At 35.2% G+C, this 18,786-nt stretch overlaps 2 long non-coding RNA genes across 3 annotated transcripts; one reads left to right on the plus strand and one right to left on the minus strand.

The window, feature by feature from the left end:
- Positions 1–350: 350 nt before the first annotated feature.
- On the minus strand, positions 351–3,667 carry LOC148782112 (uncharacterized). 2 transcript variants are annotated; one of them, XR_016056337.1, is made up of 3 exons: positions 1,234–3,667; positions 1,049–1,131; positions 351–956 (listed from the first exon to the last, which is right to left on the minus strand). It is a non-coding gene; the product is annotated as an uncharacterized LOC148782112 (long non-coding RNA). The 2 variants fall into 2 exon arrangements; XR_016056335.1 differs by having other exon boundaries at positions 1,049–3,667.
- On the plus strand, positions 2,448–12,912 carry LOC148782113 (uncharacterized). The gene is made up of 2 exons (XR_016056339.1): positions 2,448–3,665; positions 12,515–12,912. It is a non-coding gene; the product is annotated as an uncharacterized LOC148782113 (long non-coding RNA).
- The last annotated feature ends 5,874 nt before the right edge of the window (positions 12,913–18,786 follow it).

Here is an 18,786-nt window from a genome sequence, read left to right on the forward strand (position 1 = left end):
TTAGAGGGCTTTTCTTCCAACACAAACCTCCATTTAAAACTAACCCCACTTGATAAAAACAGGGTTCCATTTCGTCCACTCAATCCATAAAGAACCAAATGAGTGAGAATCCACATCAAAAAAACAAAAAGAACACCCAATTGATAAGCATATGCAGAAGTTGCAGAAGCAAAAACAAACACGGTAGAAGTTAACCTTAAGATAATAAGGCTCAAGTTCCTCAACAAATCATTAATACGGCCTCATAATCCAGAGTCTCTATCAACTTGGATCATATACTCCATAAGGGATTCATCAGAATTAATATAATTATAAAGGTGCAAACAAACACAATTGAAGTACAATTCAACTCACACAACATCATTATCTTTTTTCCTTTACAATGTAACCAATTAAGGCAAATGAAAATACAATTCATTATCCAAAACCGGCGAGTACAACTTTAAACCATGTTACAACTTCAAGCAAAAAATTGAAGTACATATTTAATTTCATCATTTTCTATGCCTCAACGAATGTTTCGCCCAAATCATTTACGATTTTTTTAGCAATATAATGCTTAGTGTCACTTAATTTATCCTTGATTTGGGAAGCAATAAAGTTCTCTAACGCTCTCTTCTGCACATTATTGGTTGTTCCAATATTACATGAGTGCTCTTATGTCCATATCTTGATTCGAAATATATTTGTCCTGCCAACCTTGCATATATATATCTCCCATTCGCAGCGATCACCCGTGCTTACATGATACCCCTCATTTTTAACGAGACGGTATGCAAAGTGGTACGCTATAGCATATTTGCTAAGGGATTCACAAAAGGCATTGAGTGATTGACTCCTGCCCTATCTCAGTTAGTGTATCCTCCCATGAACTCAACAACTTTGGTGCATTACTTTGTTCAGCACCATAGTCTAGAACATTAGAGGATTGGAGGTATCTGTACCCTTGAATTACTCTGATACATTTATAAATGCACATATGATAAATTTAATATAACTAAAGCAAATATATGTAACTAAACAAATTGAATGAGTACATCATTCATACCTTCATGTGCATTCAACATCCTCTCAATATCAACATCAATAAATAAGCTCACAAGAATTCGCCTACTCCCCAGGACAAAATACCTAAATGTTATCTTGTGCACATCAATTGAGAAACACTCTGCACAAAACTTTTGTATGCCATCTAACTTAGTTCTACTATTAACAAAATAAGCACAAGCTCACCATCAATATTATCTAAAGTGCCCTTGCCCGTCTATCAGAATTCTCCACCATGAATGTAATATATCAACCGGTCATCACCCATTTTTTCCGTCCTGCAAAAGATTTGTACTAACTTCGAATGCACACCTTACATATATATATATATATATATATATATATATATATATATATATATATATATATAACATTACACCATGGGCCTTGAACGTCCAAGAAGCCAAGCTTGGTGGTGCCTATGCTTGGTAGGCTTGGCTTGTGCTAAACCTTTATGGTTGAAGCTCAAGTCAAACTCAAGCTCAAATTGTATTGTTCATGAGGCTGTGGTGATTGTTTTTGGGTCTTTGCATCAGTAGGTTGCATATGCTATTCTATTACTATTTAAAGGGAAGAAAAAAGTTAGGGTGTCCCATAAATAGAACAAAGCCAAAACTAAATAAAACTTCAACAATTACACAAAATAGTGCAATCTCAGCATGCCAGACAATAAATAAGCATTCGAATAAGCTCAAAAACTATAAATCCCAGTATAAAATTAAGACAAAAAAAAATGAAGAATCTTAGAAAAATCACAGAGCATATGAAAATTTATAGAACAAAGCCAAAAAAAATAAAACTCCAACAATCACACAAAATGGTGCAATTTCAACCTGCAAGACGATAATTAGGCATTCGAATAAGCTCAATAACTACAAATCCCATTATAAAATTAAGAAAAAAAAATGAAGAATCTTAGAAAAAATCACAGAGCATATGAAAATTCATAGAACAAAGCCAAAAAAAAAAAAACCTCCAACAATCATACAAAATAGTGCAATTAAAACATGCAAGACAATAAATAGGCATTCGAAAAGCTCAAAAACTACAAATCCCAGTATAAAATTAAGATAAAAAAAAAATGAAGAATCTTAAAAAAAATCACAGAGCATATGAAAATTTATAGAACAAACCCAAAAAAAAAATAAGAACTCCAACAAGCATACAAAATGGTGAAAGTTCAACATGCCAGACAATAAATAGGCATTCGAATAAGCTCAATAACTACAAATCCCAGTATAAAATTAAGACAAAATAAACGAAGAATATTAAAAAAAATCACAGAGCATATCAAAATTCATAGAACAAACCCAAAAAAAAAAAAAAAACTCCAACAATCATACAAAACAAAGCAATTTCAATATACAAGACAATAAATAGGCATTCAAATAAGCTAAAAAACAACCAGTCTCAGTACAAAATTAAGGCAAAGAGAGAGAGAGAGAGAGAGAATACCGAGATGAGAGAGTTTGTTTTGCCTTTCGGGTAAGTATAGAGAGAGAGAGAAAAAAAAAAGTTTGTTTTAGCTCGTTGGTAAGTATATAGAGAGAGAGTTTGAGGGAGAGTTTTATTCTCTGGTTTGAGTATTGGGCTTTGCACGCGAGGAGCATGGGGAGAGGGACAAAATAAATACCAGTATTTCCTCAATAAAATGAGGTCCCACGAGCTCCCTGAAACTCTTCCTGTTCCTATCAAGGAGGCCTCACATTTGTGAAGACTTCATGGTGTTGGAGGTCGTTCTCGGGTTTCTCTCGGACAAGGTTGAGGAAGGTTTCGGATGTTTCCCTTTTTTGGGTTTCTCTCGGACAAGGTTTAGGAGGGTTCACCGGGGTAGAGAATGAAATTATTTTTTGTTTTGAGTTTTTGGCTTTGCACGCGAGGAGCATGGCGAGAGGGAATCAGTGGGATGTTTTTTTTTTTTCTTTTGTAAGGGTTTGGATGGTGGGGAAGATCGGTTTGACTTCTTAAAAATCTATTTTTAGGTTTGAGAGGCAGGCAGCAGGAGGAGATTTGTGAAGAGGAAAGCAGGTGCAGACAGGCAGTGTTCAGGGCTTGAACAAATGGGAGAGGAGAGGGCTCTGGTTTTCCTGCGATGGCGCTTTTTAGAGAGAGAGATTAGCGTCATTATCCTCTGAAGAAAGAGAGCATCAAGAGAGAGAGAGAGAGAGGATTACTCTTTTTTCTCAAAACCCAGTCGGTTCTCTTTTGGTTCGACTCTCTCTCTCTCTCACTACCCAGTTGATTGTCTCTCTGTATCTTCATTGTAGGTTGTTATTTCCTTGTATGTCAACCCTATTTCATCACAGATTTGTTCTCAAGGAGCTTAATAGCCATTGACAGGTTGAGATACAAGGGACGAAGGAAGTAACAGGTAAGAGAGAGAAAGAGCCGGTTTAGGGTTTCAATCCTGTTTTGCAGGCTGGGTTCTGGGCAAGAGAGAGAAAGAGAGAACGACGTATCAGTTAGAGAGAGAAAGGGCTCTTCCCCCAATCGAAGAGGCCTTCTACACTGAGGGAGAGGAGAGGGAGAGATCATCCAAGATTTGCCATCAAGGGGAAGGGCCGAGTCTCTTCTCGTCCCTTGATTTTGGGGCCCTTCTTTCTCTGCCACTTTTACAGGTATTTTTTGATGAATTTTGGCCGCTGCAGTTGAAATGCTAGTATCCTGTTATGTTAGGCTTTAATTCAAGTTTTAAGGTCAAGATTTTTGGTTATCTGATTTGGGATTGCTTTGTGATTTTATGGATAAGAGGCAATTGTGAGAGAAAACAGAGGCGTTAAGGTTTCGGCCAATGTTTAAAAAGCGGATCAGTGACCCGGGTCGGGCACCTCAAAAACTGATACGGCTCCACGAATCGATGATTCGGATCGAGAATCGGCTGAATCGATCAGATTAAAGCTTCAAAAAAATCCTAAAAAATTATTAAAATTCATTATAAATATTGTTTTTTAGAAATCCAATAAAAAATAAGGGTACTATATTATTAACTTTCATTGTTTTCATCAATTTATGAATATTGAGATGTTCTTTCTACGTATGAACTTATGTTGACCATTAAATTTACATCACACAAAATAAATCATAGAATTATCATGGATTAAGTATATAATCATATATAGACTACAATAAAGAGTTGACTAAATCAATGAAAAATTGGCCGTTAAAATTTCGAATTGGTGGAAAACCCTAATCCGCTAAAAACACCCAAATTATTACAACCTAACTAACTATAATATTGTATACCAACAATATTTTATAATTATTTTATTATATAAATAATAACAAATCCAAAATATTTTATAATATCATCTAATTTAAAATGTATTATTGACAACTGTAAGAAAAATAGTACACTACATGATTTATAATACAAAAATTAATAAATAAAATAAAAGATTTGGTTATCAATGTAGCAATTATTAGAATGCGTACTAATTTTCTTTAATTTTTTAGGTTTCCAAAATAAATTAGTGGAAGAGATTATTAGTAGAAAGAGAGAGATTTTAATGGCATCATTATATGAATCCTATCTTTAAATTAATATTACTAAATTTATGTTAAAGACCATCATGTTATAAAAATAAAAAATATAATTAAATCATTTATTCCTAGGTTGTATTAAGAAATACCTTTTATTTTTTTGACAAGAAATACTTATTGTGTTATCTTTTTTTTTTTTTTAACAAGAAAAATATGATACTTGTTGATTATCTTCTTCTTCTTTTTTGACAAAAGAAGAAGATGTACTACATTTTTTTTTGCTTGTTGTATTACTTTTTATTTTTTTATCCTATGAGCTAGTAGTAATTTTTTAATCCTAATTAACTAATTAATTAATTATTACTCATATAATGAAATAATACAATGATATAATAGCTTAATAGACTTCTATGTGTGTTTGGTAAGTAAATTTAAATTTTTTTGGTGAAAGATATGTGTAATGAGCACCTAATTATTATTTTTAATAACTTTTTTCTTTTTTTATCATCAAATTTCATTGCCACAATTGGACATACAACTTTCTTATTCATGACGGGCGTGCACCGTCTTGCGTACACCATCGTGCGTACACCATCTCACTGCAATTTATCCCAAGCTAATACTATTTGCCAGCGTTTTTTCAACTCAAAGATATATCCCACATCGAAGCGATGTGAGAAGAATTGACACTATAAAAAAACCCAACGATATGTGTGTGTTGATTGTTGTCTTGACAACGTAATGCACGTTGAGACTTTTTAAGTGGGAGTAAGGCCACGTAAAGTGGAGTTTAATCACGTGGGGGGAGTAAGGCCACGTAAGGTGGAGTGCCATGATTGGCAATGACGTGGGGAAAAAAAGGTGGGGGGAGTTCAATCACGTGGGGGAGTAAGGCCACGTAAGGTGGAGTGCCATGATTGGCAATCACGTGGGGAGAAAAAGGTAGGGGAGTAAGGTCACGTAAGTTGGAGTGCCATGATTGGCAATCACGTGGGAAGTGGCAATCACGAGGGGAGAAAAAGGTGGGGGGAGTAAGGCTACATAAGATGAAGTGTCATGATTGGCAATCACATGGAGAGAAAATGGTAGGGGAAGTGGCAATCACGTGGAGAGAAAAAGGTGGGGGGAGTAAGGTCACGTAAGGTAGAGTGTCATGATTGGCAATCACAAGGGGAGAAAAAGGTGGGGGGAGTACTGTCATGATTGGCAATCACATGGGGAAATGAAGTGTCATGATTGGCAATCACGTGGGGAGAAAAAGGTGGGGGAAGTGGCAATCACGTGGAGAGAAAAAGGTGGGGGGAGTAAGGTCACGTAAGATAGAGTGTCATGATTGGCAATCACATGGGGAGAAAAAGGTGGGGGGAGTACTGTCATGATTGGCAATCACGTGGGGAGAAAAAGGTGGGGGAGTAGTGTCATGATTGGCAATCACGTGAGGAGAAAAAGGTGGGGGGAGTAAGGTCACGTAAGGTGGAGTGCCATGCTTGGCAATCATGTGGGGAGAAAAAGGTGGAGTGCCAATAGGAATAAAAATGTGTCTCTCGGTTTTACCGATACTGTATTTGGATCGGTTATCACCTATACCCAATCCGGATCGCTCGATTCCAGATTGGATCGACTATTTTTGAAACACTGGTTTCAACCCATTAGAGATATGGCACATTTCTGGGCTGCCCATTTTTTGCTTGAATTGGTGGAATTTAGAAATTGAAGTTGTAAACGATTTGGGGATTATTGTAGCATAAAGAGCTTTCTTATTGCCATGGAAGAGGGTTGAGACGAATATTTTCAAACGAATTAGGAGGTAAAGATTTGATTTACCCAAAATGTACTGTACTTGGAAGGGGTGCGCCCCCATCTAAAGATCACTACATGTGTTTATCTATCTCTCAAATGGATAAACGTCGCAAGCAAAATGATACTAAATGTATGGGTGGATGAGGAAGATGGCTATCCGTGGATGATCCGTGAAGCTCGTTGACTCTAAATGGATCTTCAACCCCCAAGCGTTTCTTTTGATCACTCCTTTCTTCCTGAATCTCTTAAAGCTACTGCTCTTCTTGTTATTGGGTCATTTTCCCCGCCCTTTACTGATATTTGGGGTCTTAGCGATTGGGCTAAGAGAGCCTGGAATCTTCCCTACTCTCATGTGGTCCGTTCTTGCGGGAGTAACAGGATCATTTTCTCTCTTTCCTCTGCTGATGACGTTCGTAAAATCATCCTTATTCGCAACACTTGGTGTGTTCGGAATAAACTCTTATCGATGGATTCTTGGAAACCGCAGGATCATGCTAATCTCACTTCATGCTCCCCTTGTTGGGTTGCTTCGGAGGTATCCCTCTCCATGCTTGGAATAAAGAAGTCTTTCGACGTCTAGCCAATTTGGTGGGGGTTTTTTTTATATTGACAAGGAATTTATGGTGGGTCTTGATCTCTCTTTTGTTAGAGTCAATATTCTTAGATGTCCCAATGACCTGACTCCCTCATCGATCAACCTTTTTGTTGGTTCAGACTTTTTTATCATTGAAGTCACCATTGAAGATTTGAAGTGCCAACCTTCCGGCTTTGGCCCCTCATGAAGTTTCTACTAATAAGGAAGACCGCTCTTGAGTTGAGGTTCTTAGAAAGCCTAAAGCTAGACCCCCTATTCAACCTCTTGGAGCCATTCTTAGACATGCTATGGCTCGACCTCCATTGGCGAACCAGGGTCCTCATCGGTCGAACCCCAGATTAGTAAGGCCACGTGGAAATAGATCTGCGGTTGAATCGCTTGGATCTTCTTCCTCCTCCAAAAATATTAAAATTTGGAAGCCTATCGTCCGTTATTTTGCAAAGGATTTTTTGGGCTTTCATTCCATGAAACCGTCAGCTCTTTTGGAAAATAAAAGAAAGAAGCCTTTACTCTATGATTTTGTTTCTGACCCCTCTTTACCTGCCTTTTTGGGTGTCGCTGCTAAGCCTCCTCATTATGGGCTTGCCTCTTTGTCCAAAGCCCATTTTTCGGGCTCTTATCCCTTGGCTTCATCTCAGCTTCCTCCATTTTCTTTATCACCGCCTCTCCCTACCCATCCCCCACCTCTCCCCATTTTTGCCTCTACCGCCCATCGTGCCCTTCCTCTATCGTCACTCCCTACCCATCCGGTACCTTTTCCCATTACTTCTTCCACCGTTGCCCCTTCTCTCTCGTTTGATTTCACCACCTCTGTCTTTTCATCCTCTTCTCTCCTTTTTTTTTCTCTCAGTGACGTCAGCATCTCTCACTAGATTTCTTACCCCTTTTAAGCCCGTTCAATCCTGGGACCTGCTTCTCTTCATTTGCTCCTTTTTTTCTCTTGGTTATCCTCTTTTTGCTTTTCTTTTTCTCTTCACCATGTTCACTCGGAGGATTCTTCCTTTCCGTTTTTTATCGAGGCGTTCCAGGGTCTCGATTTTGACACCGTCGCCTACTGCCTTTTGGTCAGCTGTAGTTGTTGATAATGTTGATTCGGTTGATGAAGACGAGGTTGTCTACGCCAATCCTATTTTTGATGTGGCTTTTGGAGCCATAATTGCGCAAATAACCCTGAGTTTGCTGCGGTCCCTCTAGCTATGGTTGAACCGAACATACCACCACTTTTGGTGGAAACTATTGGTGAGCCTTTGGCTGATGAAGCTTTCCCAGCAGAGACGGTTGCGGAACACTTTGCAGAAGCTTCAAATTCATCATCCTATATCTCTTCAAGCTCGACCCCTGAAATTCAGCCAGGTGCTAGGACTAATTCTATGCATTTTCACGTGACTGAGCGTCTTTCAAATACTCTACCAAGCAACCCCAGCCCATGTAATGTTCAATCGTATGTTCAAGGACATAGGTGCTACTTTCGTTGCTCCTCCAGAGGTGGTGCCTGCAGCCATGGATGCAGCGATTAAGGTGGTTCAAGAAATGTCCAAAAAATTGAAGGATGAGACTCAAACAGGCCTAACCAAGCTCCCTATGTGCCATTATTCTGGTCCGACAGATGACCTGGAGGTCTCCTTACCTGCCTCTAAAGTTGTGCGCTCATTGCCTAGACTAGCTGCTTATAGCTCTCAGGGCTCTTTAACTCCTCCTTCAGGTGGAGTGGTTTTCAGGACAGGCCGTGAGACTTCGAAGAACCACTCCTCTTCTAGTTGCAGCAGCAGCATTTGCTCGTCTAGCTATTTTCGTCCCTATGAAGATGGTGGCTTCGAAGGACCCGATGAACCTTCATCTTACCCATGAAGATTATCAGTTGGAACGTGCGTGGTCTCTATGTTGATCGACGCCAGAAGGAAGTCAATTTCTTGATTTCTAAATTTAAACCTTTTGCTTTTATTATGCAAGAAACTAAGTGTGCTTTACCCTCTCTTTTGGGTGCCAAGACTCTCTAGGGTAATGGTTCTGTGTGCTTTGAGGGTGTGGATGCCATTGGATTTTCTAGGGCTCTGTGGGTTCTTTGGGACCCAACAACTTTGCTTTGTTTTGCTTGGATGTTTTTAAATCTGATAAGTTATTGGCAATTACTTTTGAATGTCATGTCAAGGGTTTCAGTTGGGTGCTTATTAATGTGTATGGGCCTAATATTACTACCCTTAAATGTGTCTTTTTGGATGATTTGAAATCTTCTATCTCCTCTTCAGAACTTCATGTTTGCATTGGAGGGGATTTTAACCTTATTCGCCACTTAGATGAAATTTCCACTTATTTTCCGTTTAATTCTCATATACATCTATTTAATGGCTTAATTATGGAGAATGATTTATTAGATCTTCCTACTACTGGAGCTCACTTTACTTGGTCCAATAACTGTTTCTCCAATCTAATTATGTCCAAGATTGATCGTTTTTTTTTCTCAAAGGCTTGTGAAAGAATATTCCCTTTGGTCAAGGTTAATGCTCTTACCAAACTTCATCTGATCACCTCCCTATTTGTCTTCATACTGAGGAGGTCTTATCTGGGCCTAGACCTTTTCGTTTTGATATTCACTGGTTGGATGAGCTTGAAGTTGTGGATATCATCATTCATACTTGGGGTAGTTGTTATGTTTTGGGTAGTTTTGGCTTCCGTCTTCATAATTAGCTAATCTGCCTGAAGCACAAACTCATCTCTTGGAAAAAAAACAAACCAGTATCAACTTAAAGGCAAGATTGATACCACTTTGATGGACTTAGAGATGATAGAAAATTCTATTCAGGAAAACCAAGTTTTATTTGATGAGATGATTGTTAATAAAAATTCGTTGCTTGGTAAGCTACATGATCTCTTTAAGATGGAGGAGATTTATTGGAAACAGAGATCAGGAGTTAAATGGCTTAAGGAGGTTGACATAAATACCAAATTTTATCTTGCTATCGCAAATGCGTGTAAAAGACAAAATGATATTTCTACTATTTCTCTACTGGGTGTATCGGAAGGCGACATTTTTGCTCGTGATGAGGCCATTGTTCAACATTTTGAGCCTGCTTTTTCTAGTGATTTTAACCTTGGGGTTATCTTAGATAGTGTTCCTTTTAAATCTCTACCACCTTTCTTGGTTTTTTATCTGGAAAGGGATATTACTTTGGAAGAAGTTAGACTGGTTGTTTTTGCTCTTCTTGGGGATAAAGCCCCTGGCCCTGATGGTTTCCCTCTTATATTCTTCCAGCGTTTTTGGGATCTGCTTCACGATGATGTTTATTTAATGGTTAAGGAATTTATGTCCACTGGGAGTGTTCTCAAGAGCATTAATTCTACTTATATATCTTTAATTCCAAAAAAAGATATCATTGCTAATCTTGGAGATATTAGGCCTATTAGTCTCTTGTCCAGTCTTTATAAAATTATTGCAAAAGTTTTAGCAGAGAGACTTAAGTTGGTTCTCCCTTTTGTGATCTCTGATGAACAATCAGCCTTCATTAGAGACCGCATAATCACAGATAGCATTATTATTGCCCAGGAATGCATTCACTCTAGAAATCTTTCTGAGCAGCCGGGAGTGGTTATTAAATTGGATATGGAGAAGGCTTTTGATAGAGTTGAATGGCAAGTGCTCAATGAGATTATGAGAAGAATTGGTTTCAATGTTAGATGGATTTCTTGGATTATGGGGTGCATTTCTTCGGCCCATTTCTCGATTCTTATTAACGGATCTCCTAATGGGTTCTTTCATGCTTCTAGGGCCATTAGACAAAGAGACCCTCTATCTCATTTTCTTTTTACCTTAGTAGCAGAGGGTTTTAGTATGATGTTTAAGAATGTTGTAAATGCAGGTCTTCTTACAGGTTTCCAAGTTTCATCATCTGGGCCTACTATTTTACATTTGCAATATGCAGATGACATCCTGATTTTCTGTGATGCTAGTGAACAGGAATTGTAGAATCTGAGCACATTCTTCTTATGTTGCCAGCTAGCTTTAGGTCTCAAAGTAAATGTCCATAAGACTGCAATTGTAGGCATTTCTTGCTCTGACAACCTTTTGGATTCTCTTGCTTCAATTTTGGGTTGCAAAGTTGAGAAGTTTCCCCTTAAATATTTAGGGGTTTCTATCTCTGATCGTAAACTCAATCGTGTAACCTGGGACTCTCTTATTCACAAGTGTCAAGTTAAACTTGACCTATGAAAGACCAAGACTTTATCTATTGGTAGGCGTATCACTTTGGTTAAATCCACCTATGCACATCTTCATATTTATTTGATGGCAGTTCTACAAATACCTAGTGAAGTAATCAAGCTTATTGAAAAATATATGCGAAACTTCATTTGGGGTAATATGGAGGATAACCACAGAAAGTCATTTGGTGAACTGGGACCAGGTTTGTATGCCGTCAATGCAGGGGGGGTTTGGGTATCAGAAAGCTTAAACTTGTAAATTGGGCGCTTCTTTCCAAACGGTGGTGGAGAATCTTTTAAGACTCTTCTCATCTCTGAAAATATGTGCTAATTGTTAAATATGGTTTCGATCATTGAACCCACTCGATTAAAAAAGGTAAAGGAGCCAAATTCACCTCATAGATTTGGAAGGATATTTATAACTGCAGAAATATTGTTTTCAGTAACATCAAATGGCTTATTGGCAATGGAGATAACACTCTATTTTGGTTCAACAAATGGCTTGGTGATGCACATCTCTCTTCTACTTATCCTGACTTCTTTGCCAGAGTTGCTCAACCTGATGCAAAACATTCAAAGTTGCTTTCTCTTTCCCCCTTTAATTGTATGGTCTGAAACATTGGATGCCGCTACAATAAGCTACCAGACATGGTTACTTCGCAGCTTCATAATCTCATCCAACAACTTGAACAAGTTTACATCTCTTCTAATGTCGAAGATTTGGTCATATGGGAATCAGAAACTGATAGTTTTTTTTGTCAAATCAATGTATACTCTCCTTTTTATGGATTGGATCCGTATTGTTGATACATCTTTGTGTTCTAGTTGGAAATGACCAGTTCCAGTTAAAATCCAAGCCTTCCTATGGGTCGCATGTCAAAGGAAATGTTTAACAGTAGACAATCTGCAAAAGAGGGGTAAAATTGTTCCAAACATTTGCTTGATATGTAAAAATGATAAAAAATCTTGCTCTCACATTTTCCTTCACTGTCCTTTTACCTCAAGCTTATGGCTCTGAGCCTTCTTCTTATTAGGTTTTTTTTCTCCTAATACTTTTGAATCCCATCAACATTATTAACCATCTTTTTGTCATTGGATTACCAAAAAATGGAGTTGTGATTTGGAAAATTTCAGAAGTGCAATTTTATGGCAGCTTTGGTTAGAACGTAACATGAGAACTTTTGATGGGGTGTCTCAGAGTATTGAAAGCGTAAAAGATCTCATTTTACAATCTCTTTGGAATTAGTTTTCCTCCACCCTTGAAGGACGGGGTGCTCTTCAGACTGATATTTATATGAATATGAATTTTTTGGCTCATTCCTCTTATCACTCTTGTCGTCCCCTTCGAACTTGGACTACACCTCTAAAAGCTTGCCTCAAACTTAATTTTGATGGCAGCTCAAATGGAAATCCAGGGCCTATAGGTGTTGGTGGGCTTCTTCGCAACAATTTGGGATTGGTTCTTTTTTCTTTTTCGAGTCCTTGTGGGTCTACAACAGCCAATCATGCCGAAGTGGCTGCTCTCCTTCAAGGACTTCATATTATCATCGACATGAGTTTCATTGGTGATATTATAATTGAAGGGGATTCCCTGAATATTATCAAGTGTTGTAGAAAAGAGCAAAAGATCCCCTGGTTCCTATTTACTCTTTGGTTAAAAATTCAAGATCTATATGCTTGGCCTAATTTGAGAATAAACTTTAGCCACACCACGTGTGAAGCCAATGATGCCGCTGATGGGCTAGCTAAATATGGTGTTTCTCTTCTTTTTTTGCAAGTTTCTAGCGATTTGATCCAATCTTTGTAATCTCATGCTCCTGAAGCATTGCTTTAATATAAGTTCATAACATTTGTCAAAAAAAAAAAAAAGAGTTCGAGGGAGAGAATATAAAATAATAAGTTAAAAATTAAAGAGAGAAAAAAATGGCATTTTGGTCCTGGGGGTATATACAAGAATAAATAGTGTTAGGGTTTAGGATACAATACAAATAGCATTGGGGGGTAGGACGTGTAGAAAATTAAAATTACAGGGGTATCTATAAGTTTTCCCTTATTACTAAGCTTGCATTACATACACTCTATTTTAGTCCGGCTAATTTTAATACCTTTGGAGAGTTCGAACTTGTATTAACGTCATTTTGGGCCTCATCAATCAAACCTATGTCATCTATAAACAACATGCACCACAGTACATCATCATGCATGTGCCTAGTTAAGTCGTCCATAACTAAAACAAAGAGGTATAGGCTCAATGCTGATCCTTGATGTATACTTATTGTCACTAACAACTCACTCGTCACTCTACTAGTTCTCCACACGCTAGTTAGCGCTCCATCATACCAAGTCGATGTAATGTCTGGAAACTCATTTTTTTTCCAACACCCTCCAAATCAAATCTCGATATACTCTATCATAAGCTTTCTCTAGGTCAATAAAAACCATGTGGAGGTATTTTCTCTTCGCCCTAAACTTTTCAATCAGTTGACTAAGTAGGAAAATAGCCTTAGTTGTCAACTTTCCTGGCATAAAACCAAATTGGTTTTCAGATACATTCGTTTCATGCCTTAGTCATGGCTCAATCACTCTCCCAGAGCTTTATAGTATGGCTCATAAGCTTGATCTCTCGATAGTTTGCATAATTTTGTACGTCTCATTTATTCTTGTAAACATGTACCACAATACTTTTCCTCATTTCATCTGATACTTTCTTTATTCTCAGCACCTTGTTAAATAGCTTCGTTAGTCAGTCAATGCCAACCTCCCCTATGCACTTCCAAACCTCTATGGGGAAATCATCTGGTCCTAGAGCCTTTCCTATCTTCATCTGTTTCAAAGCTTCTTTCACTTCTGACTTCTAATCTTACGAATGTATCCATGACTTTCGTCCTGATTTATACCAATAGTTCTTTATATCACAAATTCTCATTGTGTTTATCATTTAATAATTTTTTAAAATAAACTCTCCACCTTTTGTTGACCTCGTCATCCTTCACCAAGATCATTTGATCTTCATTCTTAATGCATTTTGAAAACAAAACTTCGTTTTTCCGAAATAAAATGTCAAATTTACCATGATACACTATTATATCATCGAGAATTTTGAAAATAGCGTTGAGATTTCTGTGATCCAATCATTTTGATTTTGCTCTAATGTTTATCAGATTTTTCATTTGAGGAACATTCCATAACGAACTATTCATTACCTTTAAATTAGAGAAATTTACCTAAATATCTCCTTAAACCTAAAGTTTCAAAACTATGATCATAAGCAGTTTTTCGTGTGTTTCTTTTTCGTCTTTTCCAAAATGTCCTATTTCAAACCTTGAAACTTCCCTTCTTGTTTGAACTTTGAACTTCACAAACAAAATAACACATGTTAAACTTCACACCTTCATAGTTTGAAGTATTTTTTTGAACTCCAGTTAATCAAAATTAAACGCAACGTTGAAGGTCAAGGACCGATGCTTTATTTAATCATTTTGTAAGAAAAAAAAGTATATAAATAAGTTCAAATTCAAATATCCATAAAAAATTTAAATAGGAAGGTCCGAATTAATTTGAGCATTGTAAAAAGTAAAAAGCCAAACCTTCAAGGTCGGAAGTTCTTTGTTTGGACTACATTATAAAAAATAAAAAAAAGTAAAGGCCGAGAAAGAAAGAAGAACGGTCATACCTTAAAGGTTTGAATAAGCATAAGTGTTTCTTCATTACGCTCATTACAAAAGTAATATTTGGACTTTCAAGGTCTAAAGTAACTACAATTTAGCGATTTTGAAAAAATACAAATTTTTTTAAAAGTTACGTAATAACATAAAATTTAGGGCATTTCTTAAATAACAAATATCACTAAAAATGGGTATTTTGGAGTCCTATTTCCATGGATACAGTATGTAAATGCTCTATGGCCTCTCGGGGTGGGCGTCCCATTTATGCATGAAGACTGATTTCTATGTTTTAAGCATTCTTTTTTAAAATGTCAAATGTCAATTCAACCAAAATAGGCAAAGTTAATATTTTTGGGAGATTGAAAGAGAGCGACGGGCCCAAAAACTTGCACTAAGTCATATTTTATAGAGTGGGTTGAGGTCCGCCCAATAAAAGGATCCGAAAATCAAAAATTTTAATAATTAATATATTTATATATGAATAACAAATAATATATATTATATTATTTAATATATAAAAAATATATAATTGACATATTAATTATTTGTAATAGTTATATGTAATAATGATTAAATAAATAATATAAATATATATTAATTCATATTTAATATATAATATTATGTGATTATATATAATAACTACAATTATACTTATCATTATATTTGGAATATTATACTGCAATATATATTATTATAATATAAAAATATTATTTATGATATGTAATATATATATATATATATATATATATATATATATATATATATATAATATTATAACACATACAATACGATATTATAATATAATTTTCTATTATCATGTAATACTATAATACTATATGATATTATATAATAATATTTTAATATATATTTAAAACAATATCTTGCTATATATAATAACAAAAGGAACCTAATGAGATATACATGTTGATTATTCTTTAATCTTTTAGCATAAATACTCTTTTTCAATTGCTCCTAATTACGTGTATGTGACAGAATTTTTAGAATTAAAAAAATTTATGTAAATATGTGTTATAATTTTCATTATTATAAAAAACCCTAAAACTTTATGTCATTACACATGTATTCATTGTTTCAACTTTATAACACTTTTTTAAAAAAAGATAAAACTGCCCATTCTATATTTTTGAAAAATTGAAATTCAAAAATTAAAATTTTAAATATCAATATTATGTATGCTCAAATATTTAAACTTGAGGTTCAATTGACTTTTTGGTTATCATTCATGGCTTTACACTTTCATGTCAAGGGTTCAAGTCTTGCCATTCACACACACGAAAAGTCTTTCCAGTGCCTATAAGCGAAAATAAATAGTGATTTTGCCTACCCTCATCACCTTCCAAATTTTATCGCACGGTCACTATTGTCCAGTAGTGTTTTATTTTACAAATCGAAATGACCTAAAATTTGGAGGGTATGTGCATCTTACTAAGGCGCATTTAATAAAAATATACAAAAAAAAATTATCCGCAAAAAATAAATTGACCAAAATACTTTTAGGAGGTATTTTGGACAATTTTTTTTATGTAAAGTATTTTTTATATAATTTTCAAAAATTCCCCTATTTTTGATGAATACGCGTTTCAAATTTCAAGTCATTTTGATTTGTAAAAAAAAAAATGAAAAATAAAACACTACCTGACAATCGTGACCGCGCAATGAACTTTGGACGGTGAGGGGGATAGGCAAAATCACTGTTCATTTTTCGCCTCTAGTGTTTCATTTTTTTTCTACAAATCGGAATGACCTGAAATTTTGATTAATACTCAAAATTTAAATTTATTCCGATTTGTAGAAAAAAAATGAAAAATAAAACACTACTTGACATTCGTGACCACGTGATAAAATTTAGACAGTGGTGAGGTAGGTGAAATCACTATTCATTTTCGCCTATAGGAGTTGGAAAGACTTATATATATATATATATATATATATATATATATATATATATATATATATATATATATATATATATATATATATATATATATATATATATATATATATATATATATATATATATATATATATATATATATATATAGTAATGATCTTATGAGACATTCACACACCATGTGTGTAGGACCCCAAATGATCACCTAAATTTGGTATAGATCTTTAGAAAATTTATCACATGGGTGTGGGATTTGACTTTTCTATAAATCAATGCCAAATTTAACCGTGATCCTTTAGGGTCCTACACGCATGGGTGTGTGAGGGTCTCATAGGATCATTAGCCTATATATATATACATGGGTAGGGGAGGGTCTCATAGGATTATTACTTACACCTATGTGTAATGATCCGATGAGACCCTCCCACACCTATGTATGTAGGAGTTTAAAAGATCACCATTAAATTTGACACAAACATTTAGAAAAACTATCACATAGGTGTGTGACTTGACTTTTCTAGATATTTGTGCCAAATTTAATGGTGATCCTTTGAGGTCCTATACACATGGGTATGAGAGGGTCTCACAAGGTCATTTCCCATATATATATATATATAGAGTAATGATCATATAAGACCCTCTAACACCCATATGTATAGGACCTCAAAGGATCACTATTAAAGTTGGCGCAGATCTCTAGAAAAGTTATCATATGAGTGTGGGACTTGACTTTTCTATAGATCCGTGCCAAATTTAATGGTGATCCTTTGGATCCTACACATATAGGTAGGGGGGGTCCTATAGGATCATTTATCATATTTATAGGGAAAGCTTTCTATGTTCCCCTATAATATAGAAGTTCTATCATTCCCCTTATCCAACCGTCTATTTTTGAATGGAGGGTTAAGATTGCCCCAATCACGTTGTCATGTCTCTGCACTGTTTTATTTTTAAATTTTTTTCTATAAACTGTTTTAAGATCAAAATTTTGACGTCCATTTCTCTATTAAACTCGCACTAACAAAAAATATAAAAAAATTATTTTCAATAAAATAAAATGACCAAAATACCTCTAAAATATTTAAGGGGTATTTTTGTCATTATGTTTGATCAAAACATTATTGTTAATATTTTTTATAGGTGCGCCCCAACGAGAAGATGCCAAGTACCAAATTTCATATTCAGAAAACTTGTATTAAAAAAAATAAAATAAAATACTTTAAGAAGTCGGATATAAGATCAAACGGTGGGTGGCACTCTTGATAAAAAATGGACGGCTGGATGGTAGAGGGAGCATGGAACTTCTATATTGTAGGGGGAACATAGAAAGCTTTCCCATATATATATATATATATATATATATATATATATATATATATATATATATATATATATATATATATATATATATATAAATTTTTTTTTGTTTTTTTAAACATGTCGAGTTACAAACAATAAAATTCAGTTTTTCAAAAACCAAATTTTAAAAAATTTCAGTTTTTGAAAAGCAATATATAAAAAAAAAAATTGGTTTTTCAAAAATAGAAAATGATAAGTTTCATATTTTTTTTTAAAAGAAAATATTATGAAATTGAAAAAATAGACATCTGAGCAATAACGGAAAGTTTTAGGTTTTTTCATAATATCAGGAAATATAACAAATATTTACATAATTTTTCTAAATAAAATAAGAGTAATGATTCTATAAGACCCTCCCCTACCCATGTTTGTAGGATCCAAATGATCACCATTAAAGGTAACACGGATTTCTAAAAAAGTGGTGACATGAATGTTAGATTTAACTTTTTTATAGATCCGTACTAAATTTAATGATCATCTTTTGAGGTCCTACACATGCATAAAGAGGGTCCTATATAATCATTTCTCATAAATAAATACAATATAAATCATATTTTTTTATTATTCTTAATAAATTTCCTGGGCAGCGTGCGATAACCGTGAAATGGGTGTAAAGCGGGGAGAGTATCAAACGTTTCCATGCAAGGTGTGTTGAGCGTGTTTGATAAACCAAAAACAAATAGTCGGAACACCGTTTTTCTCCTTTTTACTTCCTACTCACCCAAAAATAAGTT

The sequence above is a fragment of the Amborella trichopoda genome, chromosome 5 (assembly GCF_054954075.1).
Source record: "Amborella trichopoda isolate Santa Cruz 75 chromosome 5, AtrichopodaSantaCruz75HAP2 v2.0, whole genome shotgun sequence".
Taxonomy (NCBI): Eukaryota; Viridiplantae; Streptophyta; class Magnoliopsida; order Amborellales; family Amborellaceae; genus Amborella; species Amborella trichopoda.